The 27,555-nt window shown below is 32.3% G+C and overlaps 1 protein-coding gene across 29 annotated transcripts in view; it reads right to left on the reverse strand.

Moving 5' to 3' along the window:
- Zbtb20 (zinc finger and BTB domain containing 20) overlaps positions 1-27,555 on the reverse strand; it is an 838,748-nt gene that overhangs the window by 504,435 nt on the left and 306,758 nt on the right. For 5 of the 29 annotated variants that reach the window (XM_063225296.1, XM_063225305.1, XM_063225302.1 and 2 more), the window contains one exon: positions 15,522-15,596. The exons of the other annotated variants lie outside the window; for them this stretch is intronic. The gene's annotated coding sequence lies outside the window, so the exon portion shown is untranslated. The remainder of the gene's footprint in view (positions 1-15,521; positions 15,597-27,555) is intronic. 29 annotated transcript variants of the gene reach the window in all.

A 27,555-nucleotide genomic window follows, 5' to 3' on the forward strand; every position in this document is an offset into this window, starting at 1 on the left:
AGACATTCTAACGTTGTGTTAACAGTTCTATTTCTCTGCTTTACATGGTAACTTTAAAAATATGAAGTTAATGAAATATACTCAACAATGATTTTCAGTCTACACTTAACAGTAGCCAGCACAATTCCTATTTCCAAACTATGAGTGGAGTCATCATTTTTGAGGGCAAATTATCACTGGTAGTATTTTACAGATTAATGTGTATGATATTTGTTTATCCAGTGTAATTGTGTAAATCCTACAGATGACTCAAAAAGCTCTCAGTGGAGTAAGTATGGAAGCATGATGAAAGTGATTTGTAGCAATATCACATTTCATTTTAGTCATGTTATATAAGAAATAACAAAAGCTGGGCATGGTGGTACATGCCTGTAATCCTAGTGTTCGGGAGGCGAAGGCAGGAGGATGGCTGCAAGTTTGAGGTCAGTTTGGGTTACATAAACAAATTCAAGGCTAGCCTATACCACAAAGTGAGACCATTTCTGAATAAAAAAATATAATCAGAAATTGCAATTTGCTAATCAATCACATAGAATTATAAAAATCTATATTAGGAGGTCTGTAAGTATTCTGACGTATTACTATCACAGATATTCTTAATTACAATCTGTACAATGAACTTCTGATGTGAAAACTAATTCCAACCATAAATTATTTTACATTTTAACAATTTTAATATTTGCACTGTGACATGGTTTATAATTTATATAAAAACCTTTAGTTTTCCTAATAAAATCTTAAATATGAAGTACTTTCTAGGAATACAAGACCAATCTAATAATGAAAAATCAATTTAAATATTTTAAATATTTTCCTAAATACTCATATTCCAAATTATTCTATAAATGTTTAAGAGAAAAGGCTATGCATTTGAATTCTAGTGTCTAGTGAAAAACGTCTGGCATATGGAAAGTAATGAATAAATATGGGATGAATTGATTGGAATTTAAAAATATACTAGAAGAAAATCTTCCGAGCATCAAATAGAGTTTGATAATACTCACCAAAGAAGAGACTGATAAACTTCAACACTTAATAATCAAAGAAAATAAAATTCTGATCTACTTTACCAATACAGTGAAGAATAACTGTCTTCAATTAACAACTAATATCTACCTTTAATTATTAAAAAAATGGAAACATCACCCTATAATTAAGAACAAGAATTCTGTTCAGTATCACAACGATTACTTAACTGTTTTGGAAATCTTAAGTCAATGAAACAGGGACATTAAACATAGAGAGAAAAAAGTATATAGACAATATGGTTAGCAGGTAACAATAACACTGAAAACATAAGAGGATTTACAAGAAATTCTTAAGAGAGTAAAATACCTAAATAATAAGTATATGAAGAACATATATAGTTCTTCTACTAAAAAATAGCAAGTTAGAATTTAAGCAATCGAAAACATTAAGGACATAGTATATTCAAAAACAGTAAAAAAGGAATTTAGAGACCTATATAATACAATTTCCTTACACATGAAATATTACATAAATTGGAAAAAATAAACTTTTGAGCAAAAATACTATAAAAATATTAATTTATCAGTTTAATAAAATTTTAGAACATTTTATGAACTCAATAAAGTAAATTAATCTTAAATAACAAGGTGACAATAATGAAAACTTCTTTTTACAGAGAGAAAAGTAAAGGAATATCTGACTTAAAGCAGATACATAAACTCACTGTGAACTAGAATGACAATACAGAACAAGTGAAAGAACCAATTTTTAAAAAAGAAAATGATAGATCCAAATGTTAATAAAATCAGTGTGCAATAAAAATGGCAATTGAATCAGTGGGGAAATAGTGCTGAAAAGACTAATAATGGGGACAAAATTAAGCAAGATGCTTATCTCAAACTTTAGGCTAAAAATAAATTTTGGAAAGAATTAGAATTAAAAATATAAAATAGTTGCAATCATTAGGGTAAAAAGATAATTACCAGATTCCAAACCTTTAAAAAATCTTCAAAGAAAGAGATAGAAACAAAGGACACAGTTATAGGAAAAAAGTCAAATTGGCAGTGCAAAGATTTTAAATTTTATGGTACCTAATGGGTTTCTGTCCATATGACATGCACCAAGTCATCAGTCATCTTGGTGGTGAACCAACATGGCTGAAGACCCCAGGAACAACAGTACATCACCTGTTTCTTTTTCTCTCAGCCCAAAATAAAAACCTCTTCTTCCTCTTTTGTGGGTTCAGTGCACCTCCAATCAGCTGTTGCTGTCACCTCGTCTGCCTCCCCAAACCCCACCCCCAGTCAGACCTAATAAAAGCCTGGCCACTTCTTTGCTCTAGTCAGTGAACCTTTGCACCATTGTGCAATCTTCCCATGCCCACAATAGAGGCTTCTTTCTCTCTCTCTTTTTGTTTGTCTGTCCCTCTCTCTGTCTCTCTGTTTCTCAACTGTGCCAAAACCTAATACTATCCACCAAAGCAAAGATAATAAAATCACATATGAAAACCGGGAAAAATATTTTGCGCAATATCTGTTAAAACTAGTGACTTTACATTTTAAAAATCTCACAAATCAATAAGAAGTAGTAAAGGACATAAGCAAACATTTTATAAAAAGAAGAAAACAATGGAAGATAATTATACAAACAAGAATTTAGCTTCCTATTAATCAAAGTGGTGAAATTAAAACAAAACAAAACAAAAAATCCCAGATCTCTAACCGCCAAATTGACAAATGTCCATGATACTGATGAGAAAAGCTTTAGAAAAGAGAAAAGTATTTAGAAAAGTACTGTCACATAATATTTGGGAAAAGTTATCAGAAGAACCTTGAGAAGTACACATTCACTAATCCAGAAATTCATCTTATAAGGATGCATGCTAAAAACAAAATCCAAGACATAGATAAAACTTTATAAACAATGATCCTCCAAGTAAAATTAATGGTGAAAATAACTTCAATGTCAAATAGAGATGAGTTGGTTATAATTTTTTGATACGTAAAGTACAACATTATCTGAGACTTAAAAATGACAATTTCATGACTGAGAACTAATAACGCTAGGTGAGCAAAGCAGGCCATATGACCCGAAATTTTATTAAAAAAATAGAAATATAAAAATATATGCACACATGTATAGAGTTGCACATAAAGTTGGAAGGAGGCACAACAAAATTTCTGAAATATTTAACATGTAGTAGTTTAATCACATTTGCTAAATATTTTTTTATTTTCAAATTTATCTTTGCTGAGCATATTTTATACCTTTTAATTGAGAAAATATTTGAATTTAAAATTAATTTAAATAGGTTCAGAATGTACTCCAAGTAGAGATAAGACACCAGTAAAAGTCACTTCTATACATATGCAATTACTGTGCTCTTTCATCTGTGTGTTTCCTTTATTCTGTCCAAGTATATTTACTGAGTAGATATTTTATTTTCTTATTTCTGATAAACACTTTTTCTAGAATTAAAATACAAAGATATTAGTCATTTTTATGTACCATATTTGATTCTAGTCTTCTAGTGATTTGATGCCCATTCCTCTATTTGTAGCTAAAATTTAACTACACTGGTAATAACTATTTTAGCTTATTAAGCTCAAGAATATACAATCTGAGAAGGTTTACTGGTATTTAGTCAACACCAAGAAAGTCACCCCAAACCAATAGAGAACAGTGGCTTTGTTTTTACATTTCTTTTGGAGGGAACACCAATCATGTTTAGTAGTGTTATGAAGTGGCAATGTTAGGATTTGGACTTTTTTATTGGTGCTTAAAAAATAGCTGCCAAAGTCAAGACACACAATAACCTTCTAAGTAAGTTTACTGGCTCCATATTGTAGTTAAGTCACATCCTTCCAAATGTCTCCCTCACCATCTGCTATTGAACTGCAGAATCCTGCACTCGATTCTGGTGTTGTTTGGCATAGGCAAAGACAATCAGTGTCCAACTCCATTCAGAAGTATACACCATATCAGGAACCTTATGACACAGTCTCCAACATCAATGCAGCACTTTCAAGCCCCACTGCACATCAATCAAATATATACAGTCAAGCTGATAGACAAAATCTAAGCCAAACCTAAATATCTACTGTGCATGGATCTCTCCAGTTTGCCTGCAGCTCATCTTCTATTAAGATGATAGCTTTGGTCTAGTCTTCCATGCCAAAACAAGTCCATGGAGTCGCTCTGGCAAGAAAAAGGGTCTACATCAATGTCAGTAAGAACTTTCTTACTGCTGACCCTACCATCTGTCCTCCTGCTTCCCACTTCCCTTACTTTATGTGGACCTTGATGAATGGGATTCTAATGGTCCAAGATTCTAGTTTAGCCAGACTTTCCAGATGGGGTCAGTGTGACTGCCCTCTGGCCAAACACACAAGGAGACATAGTTGATGGGGTACCTGGAGAGTGCTTTTTCCCAAATTTGACATCAGAAATAAAACAATGAATTCCTAGCAGCTTTTAAATCTCAAGTGTATGAAAATTAGTTGATGTGTTCAATGCTTAAAAGTGATGATTTTCCTCTTAATTTTTTTTGAAAATCTGTATTTATAAAGTACAAGTGTAATTCATTACAATACCGTGATAAGAAAAATAAAGTAAATTATAAAGATAAAACTAAGCTTGTATTTAAGTATTTACAAAGCAGTTTTGGGAGAAAGACTTGAACAAATCTCAGAAATATTTAGGAATAAGAATTTATGGTATAACACTAATGTAAAAGTAAAACTTTTCACTTTGTATTAGATACAAAAGTATTGGGATATTGTGTATGCTTAATGGAAAATAGCTTGCATACCTATTCTCCAAAAGTTATTCACACATACAGATTCCAAGTAGAGTAGCAGAACATAATATCATCTTAAGTATGGAGTATGAATAGTCTACAGAAATCAAATATTTTCATCTTAGAAAAAGACATGGATTGTAATAAATTAAACCTGCATTAAATGAGGTAAATAAAATTACACTGTTATGCTGAAAATACTGACAAACTTTTTCAACCAGGTCATAAAATGTGCTCTTAAAACAGAGTCTCATGGAATATGAAACAAACAGAAAATTTCAGAAAATGTCACTGATTCTAACTCAACTCAATTTAACATGATAATACAACGATATACCTTCATTTTTCCTCTAAGGAAACAAAACGTATTTCTAGAATTGCTTCTGGACTCATCAAACATAAACAGAAAAAATTATTTATGCAAGATCTAAAATATACTACCATCTGAATGCGTCGGCAATATAAGCAATAATTAGAAGTCAGTCTTCAGAAAAAGGAGAAAATGAATGTGAACCTGTGGTGTATTATACACCATAGATTATTATAGCCAGAGTTTTCAGTACCCACCATAGTGATTTATACGGTAAGCATGCTTGTTATATTGGTCAGAATTTAGTTGAAAAGAGAAGCATAATAGGACTTTCACAAGTAGAATTCAGATGCTTTCAAGACCATGGGAAAAAGTTTCAATCAAGTTATTTTACCATGTATAACAATTGCCTTTGATGTTATGAATCAAGATGAGGCTTTATTGTTTCTAAAGAAAAAATATGTAGAGTTCTTTGGAGAAGTCATAGTGCAACAAAAAGATAACTTTTGATTTTTAAATATCTCCAAATTTTTGTGTAATGCTACAGAAATTCTTCATAAAACATGAATTTACAATGTGTTGCCCTAATCATTTGGCTAATCTCTTTGAATTTTCCTGAAATATGCTTCCATCCCATTTTCTATGGGAATTCTCCCACTGATTAACACAGACAATGAGAATTTGGCCTGTGATCTATAGGCACCATTGAAATGTGGCCACCTGAGGCACATAGGGAGGGCATCCAGCTGGCACACCACATGTTGCCCTGGAGTAGCCTGCAATGAGAGGGATATTTTGGCTAAGAATACCTGGGCAATCTGTATAAAGGTCCTGATTATGAAAAGGATTTCAGCATCATCATTGTCTCATCAGAGTAAAAATGAGGCAGGAAAAACTTCTGTCTCTTAAGTTTGTAAGGGGAGAGAGAGAGAGAAACACAATAAAAAATCCTTTACAAGAAAAATCTAAGAACAAAACAGAAAATCTGGTCATTGATACCAGATCTTCAATATCATCCATAGCATTGGAAAAATTTTTGATAAGTCCAGATACTTTAAAATTGACACTAAAGCACATTAGAGACCTTACTATAATATAAAGTGTAATGAATTCTATAAAACAAACGATGCAAAAGCACAGTATGAAAATTTATGTTTATAGTGTATTTGTTGTACAATATATTAAAAAATTAAATTCACACAATATTCATTTAAGAAATCTGTTGTTTTCATTTTTATTTTATACAACTTGTAAAAAAGAAAATCTATGCATTTGAACTGTAATGCCAATGAAACAATTTTGTCAATTTTGAGTGTATTTTTTCAAAACACCATACGTGATTAGAATACATAATACACTAGTATTTTTGCCAACTTTTGTTTTTAAATTAAAGCTGTTACTGAATTACATAAGAACAAAATCAGAATTTCAAAATAGCAACATATTTAGGGGTGGATTTTAAAATAAACCCTTGAATGTTAGACTAACTTAGAGCACTAGAAACATTTTTGTGAAATTCTACTGGGATAAGTAGGGTAACTAGGAAACAGTCCTCACGGTGAAAAAGAATCAAATGCATTATTTTCAATAAGTTTTCATCAAGAATTTTCTGTTTAGAGTTGTGGTGACATTTTAAGGGCTCTATGATGTCACCAAATGCTAAGAACAATTGCAGCTAGGTTTTTACATTTCTATGTTATTTTGCCTATAGATCTCAAAAAGCAATGAAGAGAAAAATTAATAAAAACACAGATTCTGCCTATCATTCAAACAGTTGCTAATATTTCTAAGGCAAAGTTTCATAGCTTAAATACACTACTTCAGCCACATAAGCTATCATTCTAAAGGCATTTTCTTTGTATCATCGATTCAGTGCCACAAAAATATGAATTTTGATTTTTTGATACAGTTTAGATAAATTACTTGCACAAAGGAAACTAATATCGACATGGAAACTTCTCATTTTATATGTCTTAATTCACTTGAATATTTTAATTGTGGGCTTAATTTATACGTTTTTTTCCCTAGAAGCTGAAGCAAATCACAAAGACAGAAATGTCCCTAAAGCTGATAAGTTTCAATTTATATTGAATTTATTGGCAGATCATCTAGAAATATATTCAGTGCATTTATTTTAGTCAAAACAAGACCATAAAAGTACCACTTTATGTTTTTACTAAACTATCCTTTTACTTAACTCAAAATAAAAAGCAGAAAATTTTTATTGCTAGTTTAAAGAACTAAATAATTTATATTAATTGAATTAGCTTTTGCAATTTGTGACCCATACTTTTGGTTTACATATTTCTTTAGGAATTTATGCATTTTAGAATCTTAATTTTCTGGTGGTGATTTAAGTCCGAAGAGGCCAGGAAATACTAAGATTCGTGTTGGTTCCTAATCCATCTTTATTGACAGAAGTTCAGAATGCCAAAAGCCAGCACTGCTGGTTGCTGATCATCATATCTAAATATTGATTCTTCTAAAATTTGTATATTGAGACTTTCCTCTTTTTAGAATTACAGGTAGAAAGTCACTTCTCTTTGATATAAACTGCATGCAATAAAGAAAGAGGCAGTCCTACACAATAAATATGTAGGCAATGGTTTTCCACCTCTGCATGCTGCAGAAAATCCCACTGAGTTAAGTAGGGTTCTACCAAGGCCACTTAAACATATTACCCTATTACACGCCACATTTCTTTATTTTTCTCAAAAAGCTAATGAAATGTTCCAGTGTAATGTTTATGTTGGAGTACTTTTAAAGGCATGTTAAAAGTGATGTTTCTCTCATAACTCTGGAAGGGGGTTCCACTTCTTAAAAATATTTAGTAGACCACGCAGAGATCATGCAGTTTCATTACTGACACTGTTTAGATTCATAACTGGAAAAGGAAATTCTTAAAGATAATCATTTGAGACTTTCAGTGTAGACTATCACATCATTTCAAAGTGATATAAATTAAATAGCATACATGCTGTACTGTACTATTGAAGTTTTAAAAATATTGTGTATAGTCAAAATTTATATAATATGAATTTATGTTCATCACTCTACAGTTCAAAGTACTGTATTTTGCATAACGGAACAACTATTTTCCAGAGTCAATTTTTTTTTAGAAAGAGAAGGAACAACAGATCACTGTAAGTCAGTATATAGAATAATTCACAGCCAATTTTCTTCACTGTTGGAGTACAATTTTCCTCAAGTGAATAATGAAGAAATCAGACATGTTGATATCTATGATTACTTCTAGCTCTAATATTTTCTGGCCTATGACTCTTAATACCAATATGGTATATTGAGGTGTAGTTAAGTGGGCAAATAAATTGCTGGAGCAAAATTACTGCTAACTTAGTAACTTTTCGTCAATGTCCAAGTTATAACATTCTGCCTTAAATTTCTATAAAAAACTCTCTCACCTTCTGAAGCTCAACAATGAATACATGAAAGGTTGAGTGATAAGGCAATATACAGTAATACTAAGTTTTAAGCTAAGACTAAGGATATAGTAATGAATTCAGAAAGGAAAGAATCAATATACTTTTACTGAATTAATAGGATTTGCCTTTTCAAAAGGCCAATTCTTACATAATCCTTGGAAACAATAACAACTTGGAGAAATTGTGCAGCATCATATTTTCAAGAAATCAGATAATGATGTTAAAAACTATAATAGAGTTAGCTCATGCTCTAGCTTGTATTGGATAACCTCAAGCATATCTTGTTCTTTTTGAAATTAAGTATCAGCATTTAATACAGAACCCACTTAAAAATTCCAATAACAAATACTTTATCTGCATTCACTAATTTAATCCTGCATGAACAATGAATGATAAGTACTTTTAGAACACAGATACAGTTCTGAAGTATACAATCACAGGAGTAGTAATTAGCAACTTAAAATATGAATCTGACTTAGTGGTTCTAAAGTTTTTTCAATGTGGAAAGTAATCACACTGTGGCATAACGTTTTAAGATTAAATAGGACAGCCGGGCATTTCACTCAGTGGCATAAGTACCTGCCTGGCAAGTGTGAGGTCATGAGTTCGATCTCCACTACTAGAAAAAGATTAAATATGACAGGTGAGATGATTGTGCTTTTGTCTTTTTCCTAACAGTAACCATGAGTAACTTGATCCCATCTACATGAAAATGGAAACAGAAAAAAAGAACAGATTCAAAGTTACACATTTTCTTTTCACAAGACACTTCACTAAATGATTTCAATTACAAAAACCAAGAATTAATGAAAAAGGAACCATATTACAAACTCTTTAACAAGTGGGTTCTTTTAGTGTATTATACATTAGGTTAAGCACCATGCATCTAGATTGTAACTTTAATGCTGCCTTTATCTACTTGTGCTATTTTGGACAAGTTATTGAACATTATGGTGCATTAGGATATTTGTTCTTGATTTTGTTTTCTGAAGTGGAAGATTAGACCTCTAAGTTCCAACAACAGCATTTTATATCAAGCTGCCTATAATCTCAAATAATGACTTATCTTGCTTCATTTATTATGCAATAGTCATTAATCTGAGTAGTATTATATTCACAGGTTGAATTTAAAGAACAAACAATGCTTTGTGGTCATCTCTAAATATTCAAAAATACATAAATACTAAGATTTCAAATTTTCTCTAACTTTTTAAAGCATGTTTTGCTTCTTATTAACATATATTTATTATAAATATTAAGTTCACTATGGTATTTCAATACATGCATACTAGGTACATGATCAAATTCTGCCTTCTTTTATTTATATTTTACCCTTCATCACCTTTTGGAATCACCTATTACTCTTGGTCTTGTTATAATATTGCAAACAAATATAATATTGTAAGTAATCTCCAGATGTAGAGTACATGATCCAAGAGAGTCGTAACAAATGTGGAAGTAAGGACATGAGTACTACAATTCAGTTACACACCTCTCATGCTTTTTATCATTTCTTCAGTTATATTCCAAGGATGATTTTAACAGACAACAGCACAGGCCTGTGTGGTAGACTGGTACTACGAGTAAAAATCAAAAAACACTGGAACAATGGAATGCTAGATTATAACATTTAAGCATTTTTAACACTAGAAATACCTGACAAACATACTATCTTCTTTGTGTTATAGAAATTTGTTTGATAACAAGGACAGACACTAGGAATTCAGTTTCTATACTTTAGGCAATCAAAGGTCATTTGGAAAGGAAAGCAGAGGTCAAGAGCAAGGCCCTTAGGCCTACTCCTAAAGTTTCACTAGAGGGTGCTCTTGGGCTTCTCTATTTGCTGGGAAGAAAACCAAGTATTTCTTGGAAAATACACACTGCAGTCATAGCACTACTTGGAATCCATCATGGAACCTACATCTAAAAGTTCGGTACAGTTATAAAAATCTCAAGCAGACCTTGGACCTGGTTCTTAATTCCCTTCGTAAAGTGTTTAGCAGTACTACTGCTACACATGTAAGGCTTTACAAATATAAGAGCCAGAGAGATATTATAAGATTTCCAAAAGTATCTAGCTAAATTACACAACTGCAGAAATTTTCTAACATATTGAAAAACATATAAAATGAGATTAATTAAGCTATTTTTGTAAATATATTTTAATCTTATAAGTTTATCCCAAATATATACATACATATATACTGTGAATGTATATATAATTTTTTCATTAAATAGGATAATGATAATCTTATTGTGAAATAGAATAAATACCCAACAATTCTTACGTGTTTATCTTTTATATTTCTTATGACATCAAATGTTGAGCACTTGCTATGTATGTATTCAGTATGTCTTGATTCTTTACCACATATAGAAGTTTTTATATCATGTTCCAGACAAGATACAATATAATAAATTTTTAATATCCATTCATTAGATTTTTTCTATAAATATAGTCTGAAGATAAGACTGATGTACAGTGAATGACTTCTAGTTATTTCTAATAACAGTTGCTTTTGTGTAACTTCTTGTCTTGGGTACTCTCTTTACTTTTTGCAATAGGGTCTCACTACAAGAGCCAGTCTAGCCTAGAATTCACTGTGTAGTCATGGAGGCTAGCCTGGAATTAATGATAATCTTGATCCTCCAGATTCCACAGTGTTAGAATTACAAGTGGTACACTTGTAAGAGAAAATAGGACATGAAATTATTCTGTTAATGTAGGATAAAATTTTACAATTATATTTTATTCATTAGGAGGGATAAACTAATTTTTTGGTCTACACATTTAACAATCAGAAACGGCTTTTTATCTCCAGATGTAAACATTCTTCCTAATCGCTGACAGCCATTAGCCATTGCTCTAGGCATCGTGGTGATCTTCCTATCACTGCCTGCAAACTTGATGGTTTCAGCATATTTAGGTTTCACAGTGATATCCCTAAGTCTACTATGGAATACTAATTTCTGTCTGTATTTCTAGTTTGGTTAAACTTGTAGTTTCATTATTCCTTAGATGAATTAAGTTTATCAGTTCCTCTTAAAAATCAACTTGAAAGTTTGACAAGTAAGAGATTCAAGGCTTAAATAGTAGCCTTTTAAAATGAATGGATCTGTAGATATATGTGTATTAAATTCTCATTTGATGTAAGTCTAGTCATTTATGAAATTTAGCTCCATTGAACATAATGAGTGGTCAAGAAATGATAAGAGTACATAAGATACAAAAAACTCAATAAACACAGTGAAAGGGATAAGAATCTGCTTAAAGAATAATAATCTCAGGGAAATAATATATCTCAGGGAAAATGAGTAAAAACAAAAAGAAAGGGAAAGGAAAAAATATAAATACACAGTATAACTAAGATGATTGTGCTACAAATTTTATAAGTTCTTGGAAAAAAACAGTTAACATTCACAGGATTGGAACAATTGTGCATATTACTGTATGGTGATCTGAGGAACTCTCGAAGATCATTATATAAAATGACAACCCAAGTTACGCTCATACCACCTTGTTTTGTTTTATATTGTCAGTGTTCTGGGCTCTTTGCTATTATTATTTTTGTATCTTTTTTGTTTTGTGTTTTTCTAGGAATTTGTTTTGTTTTGTCTTGTCTTGTTTTGTTTTTCCCTCTAATACAGAGAGAATGGGTATGCATGTAGAGACTCAGACTCATGTGCAGAACTTCTAAACAGTTTATGAGAATTGCTTATATAATGCATGATGAAATGAACAGCTACTTTGAAGAAAAAGAGACACTAAGGTAACCAGTGCTGATTCCATAGCATCATGATGTGAAGTCCAACAATACTATTATTCTTTGTTCAGAGTGATTTTAGTCTGTTTTGTTTTGTTTAATTTCAACATACATGAAGGTATGGACAGCTATTCTGAGGAGAATGAGAGACATTATGGCAGCCCTTGTTGACTTGCCTATTGTCTGGTTTTGAAAACCTAAAATGCTTTCATTATCCTGTTCTGATCAGTTTTATACTACTTTGTTTTATATGAATTCATTGTATTTGAAGATATGGACAACTATTTGGAAGAAAACAAGAGACAATGTGATACAGTGAAAATCTCCAGTTGTCTTGCTTTGAAATCTATGTCTCTTACATTGTTTTCTTATAATCTGTTTTGTTCTGTTTTATTGTTTAATTTTACCCACTTTAAAATAACATTAAAAAATAAATGTGTTATCCAGAACTCAAAAAAAGTAAAAAGAAAAATAAAACCATCATGAAAAGATGGGAAAATTCGAAGTGGCCTCAAAGTTCTTATGTTGTCACTAAAATTTTAAAAAACTCTCTTTGAGAACTATCAAATAGTGTAAGGGTACATATCTGATACATTTACTTCTCCATTCAACTTGCAGAGGACAGTCACAAGCGAATATAGAAAGCTTACTTCATCTAACTCACAAATGAGCTTAAATTACTCTGAAGTACTGGCAAAATTCCCATAGATTCTGTGAAAATAAAAAGAATCTATGAAAAGATATAATTATTTTAGTCTTAGATATAATTAATTTGCAGGAGAGGTCACTTTCTCTCAAATATATTCAAATTTCTCCAAATACAGGTCAGTGTTTGCCAGCTAATGGAAGAAAAGACCCTTTTGTTTTGAATTTGTTCACATTTATATTTATTTCTACATCATAGTTAAATAAAATATTTTATAAATTTTCATATTTACCAAAAAAGGTTAAGGCAGAGTCACAAAAAGTGTTGATTGGGATAAGCAAACCTAAATATGCACAAGTGTTTTTTCTATGATTTCCTGTTCTAATATTTACATTGGAGAGAATGAAACTTAATAGTTTTACCTCATTTTATGAATCAGATTATTAAAAATTTTTAGCTAGGCATTACACCAGACATAAAAATTTAACATGAATATTTTAGTTAGGACACAAAGACACAGACAGAGTAAGTGACACCCTACCCCATGCCATGCAGCTAGCAAGTGGAAGGTCTTAGTCAGTGCTTCACAGTTCCCAATCCATTGTTGTACTAAGCAACTACAGACTGTTTATTTTTTCATGAAAGATCTCTATAGTGCATCATTATTACTAACTTTTCAGTTCAGGTAATCCTCCTATGTCAGTGATCCTCGCTGTACTTTGGGTTGATCCATATGATGTGCAAGCTCATTAAAAATGTAGGCATCATAATGTACAATTAATGTTCTCCCTGACTACAGGTGCCTTGTGGATTTCAGTAGTTACCTGGCCTATGCTATTCCGAATCTAAGAGGCATACTGTATTACTGTGACAGCCCAGCATGAAAGTATCGCCCACCTTGTAAAAGTAAGTGTGCAGGCGCACTCACACTTTAAGAACCCACACTAACAGGCTGGGGATTTAGCTCAGTGGCATAAGTACCTGCCTTGCAAGCAGGCGGTTGTGCATTTGATCCCTGGTACCGATAAAAGTTAAAAAAAAAAGTAAAAAAAAAAAAAAAAAAAAGTTCACAGGCCAAACTGTGAACTTATCAAACAGATAAATTAAAGGGGTGATTATTCACATAAAAGGGTTCAGGATGCTTTTAAATCATAAGCTGCTCTGCTACATTTTATATAAGTTGATTACAAAGCTTTCTTTATAAGCACTTTTCACAATTCAGAGTTGATGAATGCCTTATCCAAAGGCTTAAAGATTTGGTGGGTATAGGTCCTTGTGGAAGACATCTCCAGTGACTCCCTTTGAATCCAAAATAATTACTGTGACTTTGGTTACTTGGAGACTCATTTCCTTATACTGATATATAAAAGGCTGGCCATTTCTTTCTCTCCTCAGTTGGTTCTGAGCATTGCAAATAAGGCTGGCCGAGGTGCTAATATGTGAAATCTATAGCCATCAGACAGTCCTGTTTCCTTGCATAGTGTTCTCTACAATACAGCACTGAGCACTCCAGATATTAGAGCAAATAGCTCTGGGAATGTCAGCTGGGTAGGAGCCTCAAGATAAGATGCTATGACTCTCCAGAGCACCAGAGTTTGCATATCAGAAACCAAAGATAACTCCTCAAAACAATTCTACTGCTACCTTAATTGGATTATGTGACTTGATTGTTCTGCATATCTTTATCTCCGAAATTACAGAGATGATATTCTTGCACCTGGCCAGCCAGCTCAAGTTACTCAGTAATCCCCTACATCCTCACTATCACTCATCACTGAGCCACCCCGCCTTTCTTCACAAGAAGGATCCAGGCCTTTGTCCACACATCCTCAAGGGATTGGAGTTAGGACCCCTTGGCTGCCCTTAACTTGGAATATGTCTTGGTGTTTTTATTCTCACCGTGGGTTGCATTGGTGGTGGTGGATTGGAATTAACTTGCTGGGATTCCAAGGCCGTATTGATGGGATTACAAATATAACCTTTTGGATTGTGAGGAAAACTAGAAAAAGGATTACAATACTTGGGTGACTGAAATCTTGATATTTGGGTTTACAACAGGTCCTACTATTTATTAACTGCTAAGTGCCAAGCTTTCTTTTTCATGTAAGAGAGCAATTTACACTGCAGTTCATATTCAAAACATTAACAAAAATTTCATTTCAATACCTAAAAATAGTTTGGTCTATATGCACCCACTAACTAAAATAACATTTCAGTGTAACTCAGGTTCTCTTGATACTAACATTGGTACACCATCATTTTTGTTTAAATCTTTACATTATCATTCTGAGTGTGTTAAAGCAAAACATTCAGTAGAAATGGATTCATTGTTACACATATTATATTGCATATGCACAGTAACCCTTAAATTGTAACACTATTTTAAGAAACAAATATTGTACAATATTTATTAACTGGAATAAATGAACATTTTATATATACATTTCCTTAACTTTCTTATTTTTTCATGGCATGTCAAAACAATATTTAATCCTATTTTATGGATTAAAAAGAAAAATGAAGTACAAAAAGTTGTAGAAGGTTAACAACTAGCAACTAGAATTCATTTAGACTTGAACTTTGAACTCACCTGGTAAGTATTGGAATCTCAATGCTCTTTCAATTATTCTCAAAGCAAGCTTGCTAATTCACATATTAGACTGCACTGAAACATTAAGGGTAAGGAAACTCATTATCTCTGTATGTGCTATTGCCTCTAACAAATACAGACAGTTACTGAACACACCACCCTCATGGAGTCTGGTAACATCTCTTGAACATTTAAACTTGCAGCTACATTGTATTATATATATCAAGAAAAGTTAAAGAATAATAGCACCAACATGAGGTCTCTCCAAATTATTACCAACAAAATTTACTAAAATGTTCTAACTCTTAATTTCTAACCTATTAATAAGAAAAAGTATAACAAAACCCAGGGATGAGCTCTTTGAATGATACCTATGACATCACAGGTATACTAATCTGACCCATTTTATAGTACACAAAGAAGACTGAAATTCAGCCATTATCAGAGATAATAATAAAATTCTGCTGGTGAGTCAGTCTCTTAGCCTTATATTTACATTCCCACTATCTGCCAGATTTTTTTTAATTAATCATTTTTAAAAGGGAAAATTCAATAAACAATATTTATATTACTAACATAATACGTTTTCATTCCTTTGGAGGTAAAAAATACCTGATTCTTTTAGACTCCACTGTCTTTTCTCTCTTTTGTCCAACCTCCAATTCCTGTCTCCACACTCATTCCCTCCCTGAAGCTCAGGAAGGAAGACCGCACACAGCCTGAATGCGCGGGCCCTCATGTTCCTAAGATTTCACAGACCCAGTCACGGGATGGGTCCTGTTCTTTTCTGAAACCAGTATCTGATTGCATCAGATATGAAATTATTATCAACTGAACAGAAAACTTAGATATTTCATTTGTGATATAAAAAGCATATTTTTGTAAAAATGTCCATCTAATAAAGTCTTATAAATTTTCATTACATTTCCACTTTATTTTCTCTTTCTACTATTAAAGCCAAGGAAAAAGGAAAATTGTTCTTTTACTTCAAAATATTATTTATTACTTCTAATCAAGGTCTGATTTGAACAAAGATGAACCTTATTACAATTATTATCTTTTTAATTTGAATTTAAGATCACTAGTTATTGTTTACCTATCAATATTATTTAGGTTAACAGAAGATCCTTAAAGTGATACCACAGCTTGGACTTAGTTGACATTATGTCATAAGTGTAAGGATTATTTTATAAGCTAATTTTCACGAGGATTCCTTCCTATATAGACAATAAACAAGAAAAGGAGGTCCTTTCTACTCAAAATAAGGCTTACAGCATTGACCAGGACAACTAAATGTATCTTTACAATTCTCAACTTGGTCTTCCAGGAATAGCTTTTATAGACTTACATTTTTTTGACATAAAGTATTCTATTTATTTCCCAGCAGCTGTTGTCAAAAGAGTTGTTGTTGTGTTTTTTAAATATTTCTTTTAAATAAATAAAATCTGTTTTCATATTCTATAAAATTAGTTTAGCCTGCTGTGAGTTTGTGGCATTATGAAGTGATCATTTCTTCCCATAAATATTTAAAATGAGGATATCAAAATCTGATGGAACAATACAATGAACCATACAATTTAATTTTATAAAATACCAGTACATACTAGAATCTCACAATGCACAGCAGCTGAAATATATATTCTGCTCATAATTAGCAGATCAAATTAAGCCACTGAGTTTCTCATATTTTGGTAACTAAATTTCCAGTGGACTAGAGAATCATTCATATTTGGCAACATCATAGATCATAAAAACTTAAAGACATTTTCACTAACTACTCAATCCAGGTATTTCTGTTTAACTAAGCTATATGAAATTTAGCTTTCTTCTTTTTTAATTTCCTTCCTAAAGTTCCTTAAAACATTAAGTTCAACAGTTTTTCAATACAAAACAGTACAAATATTAATAATATTTCTTCTGGAGTTCTCTAGTTTCTTTGCTTATGGAACAAATGCACCTATATGACTTTAATTATCTACTTTAATAATTTTCACTATAGAGCTTGTACTAAAGGAACAGTGATCTACTCAAACTCCCTAATACACTTGCAGGACTTGTAGCAAAGCTGACACAAATTTTTAAGGTGAGTGATGTGGTATGGATGAATGAATGAACTACTAGTGAAAATAGAAAGGCAAGATAAGAAGCTATAACAAAGTCTGAATCAAGAAAAGTTCAAAGGTTATTTTGTAATTGATATTTACATTTTAATAAAGTATAATCAACTATACTGATATTTTAATAAAGTACAATCAAATATACTAATATTTTCCTCATTGGATTTTATATCATTTCATAAGAGGAATATTCGGTTAACAGAAGTATATTGGAAAAAACAAGAACCAGTGTACATTATTTAAACATTCAAATAGTTTTTGACAAAATTTCATTGTGAAGCCTAAAAAAACAAAAACAAAACAAAACCTCTGGACTCCAGAGCACCTCTCTTTGAATTGATATCAGTACTCCCCTCATCTCAATGACAAGTACCGCTTTCCACCCAGTGGATCAGGTCAAAAAGAGGGATCATTTTGCCTCATCTACCACATCAAATCCATCTACCACATCAAATCCACACATTGTCCCAAACCCCAAAACACAGCACTCACCAGGCATTTCTTACCATGTCTACTATCACCAACTCAAATCACAATTTTCTCTTTCTGATCTCTTGATTTCCATTGTTGCACTTTGCAATTCATTAACATCACAAAGGGCCAGTATTTTTCTTTCTTTTTTGTTTCAGTTGTTATTTTCTATTAGGATATGTTTGTAATACATAATGATTACATTCCTTATGGGGATTTGGTACATGTACAAAACACAACACATTTTAATGTCTTTTTCATTCCCTTCCCTTATCCTCCCTCTCCTTTCCATCTCTTGCTTCCTTGCCATTTGCAAAAGATCTATTTCCTATTATCTAATTTTTATCTTGCTCTTATTTATACACTAAGCTTCTCATGTAAGAGAAACCATGCAACATTCAATCTTGTATATATAGATTTCACTTGACACTATGGTCTCCAGGAATATCTATTAACATACAAAAAACTGAAGTTTATACTCCTTTATATCAGAATAGTACTTCATTGTGTCCAAATACCAAATTTTTTTATGCATTCACAGATGCAATATATTTGCTTCCATAATTTAGCTCTTATAAATTTTCTATAATTACGGATATTTAGTTATCCCTGTGACTTGATGTGTAACTCTTCTGGGAGATACCAAATGGGATTTCTACTTTTATTTATTTATTTATTTATTTTTTTTTTTTTTTTTTTTGAGGACTCTCCAATCAGGACATTCATACTGATTGTATTAGTTTACACTCTCACCAACAATAGAAAAGCATATATTTTTCCTCATAGCCTAACCCATTTGGTATTCTGTGATTTCTTGATGAAAACTGTTTTTTGTGAAGTAAGACAGAATCTCAGTGCAATACTTATTTGCAATTTCTTTAATGGCTAGAGATGTTGAACTTTTTCATGTACTTATTGGCCATTTCAACTTCTTCTGCAGAGTGTCTATTCATTTCAGTTGTCCATTTTTTAACTGGATCTTTTGTTTGAAGAGGGTCTAATTTTTTTGAGTTATGTTTTCTAGATATTAGTTCTCTCTCTGAGGAATAGCTGCCAAAATCTTCTCATTCTTCGAGGTGTTTCTTTTCCTTATCTTAGCTGTGCAGAAGGTGAATGTTCCTAGAGTTTTTTCTGCATCCTTTACTCTGCTCCACTGATCCACATGTCTGTTTTTCTCTCGGTATCATGCCGCTCTTTAAAAAATATGCTTAGTACATGTTTGTGGTGCACATTACATTCATCGTAGGATATTGGTATATGTATGCAACACATCTAAATTTCTCCTCCTTCCCACCACTTTCCTCTTTTTGCCAGCATCAGATTCATGCTCTTTTTAATCACGATAGCTTTGCAATGTAACTTGAAATCTGGGATTGTGACACCTTCCTGCTTTGCTCTTCTTATCTAGGAATGCTATTGCTATTCTAGGTCTCTTCTGATTTCAATTAAATTTTAGCATTGTTTTATCTAGTCTGTGAGAAATGTTCTTGAAATTACACTGGGAATGTTTAAATCTGTATATCAGTTTTGAAAATATAGTCATTTTGATTATTTTGGTTCTAGCTATAGGAACAGGGGATATGTTTTCATTTTCTGATGTCCTCTTAAATATCATTTTTCAGAATACTGTAATTTTTGTTGTAGAGGGTTTTTACTTCCTTAAATTAATTCTTAAGTTTATATTTTCTTGACACTATTATATATGATACAGTTTTTCTAATTTATTTCTCAGTGAATTCAATATTAATATGGGGAACATTTATTTTATGTTGATTATTCATTCTGCTACATTGTTAAATTTGATTAATTCTAAGAGTCTTTGGGTAAAGTTTTTTTGTGTCTTTTATATAGTGGATCATCTTGTCTGTAGATAATTTTATTTCTTCCTCACCTTACCTACATTTATGTTTATTTTGTTATCTTACCTTATTGTTCTGGAAAATATTTCAAGTACTGCAATGAATAGAAGTAGTGATAGTATCCTTATCTTGTTTCTGATTTTATAGGGAAAGCTTCAGTTTATGATTGTTAGTTACACTTTTTTTTTTTGCCAATACATCATATCTTGTTGAATTTTTGTGTCTATTTTCTTTAAAGAGGTTGGCCTGTAGTTCTCTTTTTTGGTTCGATCCTTGTCTGGTTTTGAAGTCAGGATAATCCAAGCTTCCAAGAATGACATTCAGAGTACCCCTGCAACTCTTTTTATTAAACTTTTTTTAATAAAACAATTTCAGAGTATTGTCGTAAGATGTTCCTTGATGTGTTTATAGAATTCAGCAGTGAATTCTTTGGGACCTGGACTTATTTTAGTTGGCAAGTATTCTATTTATTGAGAAGTTACAATATTCTGAAAACGCAGGACAGATCATATGGTCCTCATTCATAAAATCCTATAATGTGTATGGTGCAGTAACAATGAAATTAAATATAAAAACCATGACCTTTCATTACCAGGTTGTGTCTGTCTCTATCTGATCTCCTGCCATTCTTCCCTGTTCTTCTTTGCCTTTTTATGAGCTGTGATCTCATCTCAAGTATTATCAAAGTGGGCAACACACTTCTAAATTCACTCTCTTAGTTGCTGGCATAGTCAGTCTCTTGTGAGTGTTTTCAAAGGCTGTCTCATCAAAAGGACATTAGGCTTTTTCTGGGGAGATCAATCCAGGAGAGAGTAACAGAGGCACCTAGGTGAAAATCACAACCATTTTTTTAAATTTAATCTTGTATGTTCCCCTTTTACATCTTTTACTTGAAGTGAGTCATTAAGATCATTCGGTAATAAGGAGAGAATTATATACGAAGTGTGGGTACAGAATGCAGAAATCATTGGAGGCCATCCTTCAAGTTGCCTAACAGAACTGCATGACAATGTATAGAATAATTCATTGTATTTAGTAAACAAGCTAATGAAAATAAAAATGTTTCCTAATTCACCATTTATCCAATGATTTTCCCCCTCCCCCCAAAAAAGTAGTGAATAAAATCTCAAACAAGTTGTTATGGATTGTGTCTAGATGTTCCCCTAAAGCCTTCTGGTGAACTTCTGAAAGGTTTTTCTGGAGGTAGCTCAATCTAGAGTTTGTGACTAATTCATATTGGATAAGGTTTTGGGATTGAGGGTGGCTGATATCTGGATCAGTCACTGGACTGGCATCACCCTCATCCGAGCAGTGTGGATAAGATAAAGGGGGCAGAAAGAGGCTTGTCTCTTCCTGCTGCTTTTCTTTTCCTCTGCTGCCATGAATTATTGCCCTTTTGCTATATGCAACCCTGTCTTGGAGCCATTATGGACTGAAATGTCTATAATTTGTGAAGTAAACAAAACTTTCCCCTTTAATGTTCAGTGATAAGAAAAATATAATAAGGGAGAATTTAGTACAAGAGAAGTGGGATGACTATACCTGACCTCATGGCTCAGAAGTTGCTGTGACTGAACCTGATCATGGAGCTTAGAAGCCTTTGGGAATGGCTTGTAGGAAGAATTAAAAAGGTTCAGATATGCTGGCTGGAAAAGTAGAGCTGAATCCCCTTATGCTGTACAGCATAGGAGATTCTGGTGAGATCAGAAGACCAGAAGGTGGAGAGAAATCTTACCAGTAAAGACCAGGCTTAGGTTTCCGCTGGGAATGACTGCATTGGTTATTGGACTCCAAAAGATATGTGTTATGGTTTGGCAGAAAGTATTTCTGCATTTTGCTTGTGCCAAAGTTTGCCTGAGACTGATATTAAGGGCAGAGAACTAATTAATTTTGTAGAAGAAACTTCAAGGCAGGGGCATAGCTACCATTGGGGCTTTAGGCCAGATTCATTTTGAGAATTAAGAGCAAAGAGTCTAGCAGAATGATTTAAAATGTTGTCAGTTTGGACAGAAAAGAAACTGCAGTAAAGCTATCAACTAGATCTTGATTGCTGAGAAGAAACAGGACACCAGAAAAGATGGCCTGAGGGAAACGCAAGAGGCAGCAGGACTTTACCTTTTGCAGCCTTGAACTTGCAAATGTGAAAAACTCTGAGAAGAAAGCCCCAGAAAATGATTTTCAGAATGGTGGAAGCAGCATCATTTTCCAAAATTGGGGGAGCCTATAGAATATTTTCCTTGAAGCTGGATTCAGAGTGCTCAGAGATACAGGCACTTCACCCCTCCAACCAAGAGAGAGGGACACCTGGTTACTGCTCCATCTAGCATTGTCCATGTGGTGCTGGTTTAGGTGCATGCAGAATGTAAGAGTTGTCAGGTCAGGAAGACTTCCACCCAGATTTCAGAAGAAAGTCTAGGATGCCAGGCAGTGAGCCCCTGAGGGGACAGTGCGGGAAGCTGTGAGTGTGAAGCCAAATGTGCAACTGGAGACCCCAGAAATTTGGAGAAGCCAGGAATGTGGACTGTCTCGAGGAAACTACAAGGATGAAGCAGAGCAGACCCAAGAAAGAAACCATTGGAAAGCCACGTAAAACCCTTGGAATTCACATTTTGCCACAGATTGCCTAGGATGTTGCATATGGAATTACAGGACTTAGTGTTTGCTCTGCTGGATTTTGGACTTGCTTGGATCCCATTTCTTTGTGTCCTCTGTATGTAACTTTTGGAATGGAAATGTCTATCTTGTTTCATTGAATGCTGGAAGCATTTAACTTTCTTTTCATTTGTACAGGGGATCACAGCAATTTATTAATGGATAAGGGTTTGATTAATATAGAAACTGACTGTACAACTCTAAATATAATCAATAAATTTTTATTTCAAAATGACTATTCATGACTTTTTTTTTAAATGTCCTTTTTAACCAGAAGAATAATATTCAGTCTTAGGATAGCAGAATTAATATTTTCAGAAAATTGACAATAGCATAATAATCACTAAAGTAGTCAAATCCATACCAATCATGAAAACTTTTATATACCCCTGGAATTAAAGTGAACAAAATAATAAAAATAGCTCCATAAAGGATTCTCAGGGGAATAATGCAGAAATCAAGAAATTCAAGTGTTTCCTATTCTGAAATAATGCCCTAAAACTGGAAAACTGAAAACCTAATGAGAGCTATTCAAAACACATATATGAAAAGTTAACTTTTCAAGAAGTGCCATTTTATGTTCCAGGAAAAAAATTACAAGAAATAAAAATTAAGGTAAATTCGTAAAATTTATATGGGACAACTAACACACACACACACACAATACCATATGTAACAAACCCCTCAACGATGTCATCAGAAAATCATTAGAATAAGTTCTGCAAAGTTGCAGGATATAAGCCAATATATAAAAATCATAGCACTGGGGCTGGGGATTTAGCTCAGCGGCATAAGCGCCTGCCTTGAAAGCAGGCAGTCGTGAGTTCGATCCCCAGTACCGATAAAAAGGAAAAAGACAAGAAAAAAATAAAAAATAAAAAATAAAAATCATAGCACTGCTATATTATGATATAGTGAATTATCATAAATAGAAATCATGAGAACAATCTAATTCACAATAGTTATAAAAAAAAAACTAAGAAATTTTAAATTTAACCAAAGAGGATATAAAGATCTACATGCTGAAAATTATAAAACATTGATGAAAGAAATTTAACAGGACCACACAAATGCAAAAAAACAGATAATGCTCATGATTTGTTAGTAATGATATTATTAAGTTGTCTATACTACACATTGTGATCAGTAGATTCAGTGCAGTCCCTATCAAAATACTAATGACATTCTCCACAAAACTATAAAATTCCTAAAATTTATATGGGACCACACACACACACACACACACACACACACACACACACACACAAAATATCATATAACTAAAGCTATATTGGAAAAAAAAAAGAACAAAAGCAAGTAGTATTACCTGTCTTGAAAGTAAAATAAAAAGATATAATAATTAAAACTGTTTTGTGTTGATACAAACACAGAAACATACATTAGCAAAATAAAATAGAGAATCTGGAATTAAACCCATGCACTTCAGAAATGAATTGTTTTATAAAGATGTTAAAACATGCACACTTAACATGAAAAAAATTCATTCCTACAGTATATAGGTTTAGTCTACTGGCATAACCAATTTAAAAATTAAGGAAATTGTGACATGTTAGCTATTTTCTCATTTGTATTTTTAGAATTTTATTTCTTTATTCATTTATTACATATTTATTAAATGCGTAGTACATGCTAGCCATGTTAATTACAAGACATATAGCCTTGAACAATATAAACCATTCCCTACCTTGAAAAGGATTTAGGAAAACAATCAATAAAAATAAAACATATCTTACAGAACAGTAGTGCTGAACCTACCTCGTGCATGAGGCAGAGGGTTGTTTGTGTCACTGAAAGCCCTAAACGGTTTGCCCTCACTGTTATGGCAATATAATGTAAGAGAATTTTAATTAGGGAATGTAAAGGAATGCCACAGAAAGTTGTTTAAGATGCAACTTACTAAATACATTTTATTTCAGTGAAAGTGAATAACACAAGGAGTAATGAAAAGTATTCCTAGCAAAAGAATCTATGAAATATGATTTAAAAATGGTAGAAGATCTTAAGAAGGTAGTGCCAGGTTCTAATGTGAGCTACTGTGTAATGAATTATTAATTAAAATAACAGTGAAAGATATCAGTGAAAGACACATGACTGTAATTCCCCCTTAAAATACCTCTGCTCTCACTTGGAATACACTTATTTTATTGTTATTTCCACTTTTCTGTTGTAGTTACTCAGTAAGTCTGGAAGAAAATTACGTTCCTCGGGAGGATCTGAAGTGAGTTAAAATTCTGGAAGTCCTCTTTCATAAGTGTCTTTTCTTTGCTGCCTTGATATCCTGAATTAATTTAAAATGTTTTTGGCAATTTCTACCAAACAAAACACTCTGGTATTTCCTTATCTATCTATTCACTCAATTTGGCATCATATGAGTTCTGGCTTTTCCTCAATGTCAAAAATAATCATGAATGATAAACTTTTTGAATCCATTTGGAATATTGAGGCACCCACAGCAGCACAATTAAAACTACCCATTAAAAAGGACTTCCCAGCTTTCAGAAGTAGCACAAATAATGGGAATATGGTGTTTCAAGTGAGGGTGAGTATTCTTAGGAGGGATTAAATGTAACTATTCCATTACTGTAATCAATTTTTTAAAATTTTAAACATTGTTTGTTTTGTTCACACCTCATACACAAAGACCAAAAATAGGAGTGAACATCATATACTGAAATCATGAAAAGTTCAATATGATTACTAGAGGAAAAAACATAAAGGAAGACAAAGGGGACAGAGGCCAAATTGAAAAATTAATAATAAACATATTTCCTGGATTGGCATGATAGCTCTGGTGTGTACAGGAGTGAACAGACTAAAGTCATATTTAGGAGGAACATCAAAAGAACCAGGATATGGGTTAGATGTGGGATAGCTGAGGATCTTAAGAAGGTGGTGCCAGGTTTCTGAGGAGAGCTATTGGGCAGTAACAATGGAAGGAAGGACATGTTTGGGGGGAAAGAACTTAGTTTGGCCCATATATATAGTTTGGGGTGCCAATGTTAGGTCACAAACTCTATGTCAAGTTTCATCTCATCACACAGGCACTCTACCAGCTCACATCTTCACAGCAAGGGTAAGTACAGGATTTTGAAAGAGAGAAAAATGTTCATATAACTTTTAGTTCAGCATATTGTTACAATTATTTTATTTTTAGTTATTATTAATCTATGTGCATAATTTACTAATGAAGTTTATTAGTATATGTTTAAAGTGCATGAAGTTTAAGGAGTAGGTACATATGCATGACATATCTTGATTCTTTTTTATCTCCTTTTCCTCTCCTCCCACCTCCGCTCTTTGTTTCTAAATCCCCTTCCTCTTTCAATAATGAAAACTGAAATAATTTTCATTATTACCAGTATCATATTAAGTTCATCTTTAAGACATATAATGTTTACACTCATTGTGGGTCATCTTAAATATTTTTATTTCCAATTCCCTTTACTCCCTCTCCTCACTCTTTTTCCCCCTGTACCCTTTCCCATTTACAAAAGATCTATCTCTTTGTTTTCTGCTATCAGTTCCTTATTTTGCTGTTTACTGTGCTTTGACTTACTTAAATGAAGGATACCTGATAGTACTTTAGCTTGGTATCTGATTTATTTCATTTAGCATTATATTTTGCAGGTATATTCATTTTTCAAAAAATGTCACTAGATTTTTCTTCTTAAGTAGAATTCCATTATGTATAGACACCACATTTCCTTTAAGCATTCATCTGTTGACTGACATATGGGATGCTTTCAGGATTCAGATATTAGGACCTATGCTGCTATAAAACTTGGTATTTGTGTGTTTCTGTAATCTATACCTTCAGCTCTTTTGGGAAAATACCTAGAAAGAAAATAGTAAATGTAATTCAATTTTAGTTCTTTCAGAAATCCCTATACTGATTTCCATAATGGTTGTACTAGTTTACATTTCCACTAAAAACATGTATAAATTTATAAATTAGATTTTACCAAGAATATGACTATTTACTAAAAATGTAGCTGATACAGATTTGGTTTTGTCCATGTGGTATTTCTGGTATTCACTGGGAGCCTTAGAATATAACTCCCACAGATAAAGGAAGTACTTTCATAAGTATTATGAACTAAAGGAAAATTGTAAGAGAGTAGGATTCTTTTAGTAAGTAACCCAGCAGTCTATTATATAGACATGCTATAATTTTTTAAAATTCACATACCTCCGGATATTCATTTAGGTTGTTTAAAATTTTTAGCTAATGCAAATAAACTTGTTAAGAACATCTGTGTATAAATCTAATAAACACAATTGTTTTCATTTCTCTTATATAAATACCTAGGACTAAAAATATTGGATACATGATATATATATATATATATATAATATATATATATATATATATTTAAAGTTTTTAAAAATATTTTTTATTTTAAAAAGCAAAACAGAAAAAAAGATAAAATAATACAGAATTTCAAAAAAGATAAAAGTAGGAAATTAACACTAGTTAATATATTGCATATTGTTATTTCAGAATTAGCTGTTCAGGTTACAAAATCTAGACACAAAAGTAATCAATCAAAGAAAGACAACACAAACTCTTATTTAAATTTTTAAACGCTGTCAGACTTGCAAAAGAGCCTATACCAACCAGTCCATGTTTTTGCCAGCCATGTACGAAACTATCAGTTTCTTACATCCCCACCACTATGTGGTACTTTCATTCTTCTTAATTTTAGCCATTCTAACAGATGTATGGTTACATTTTGCAATTTTAATTTTTATTTCTCTAATTAGTGATGTCGAGCATCTTTTCATATTCTTATATGTCATCTCAATATACATTTTTGGTCAAGTGTTTCATCAAATCTTTTCTAACATTAAAATGTATCATCCATACATGGATTGGGAGATTTTAAAATTCTTTATATTTTTGGATATAAGTTC

This window comes from Cavia porcellus, unplaced genomic scaffold, assembly GCF_034190915.1.
Source record: "Cavia porcellus strain 051 isolate PalLab524CR breed Dunkin Hartley unplaced genomic scaffold, mCavPor4.1 scaffold_15, whole genome shotgun sequence".
NCBI lineage: Eukaryota > Metazoa > Chordata > Mammalia > Rodentia > Caviidae > Cavia > Cavia porcellus.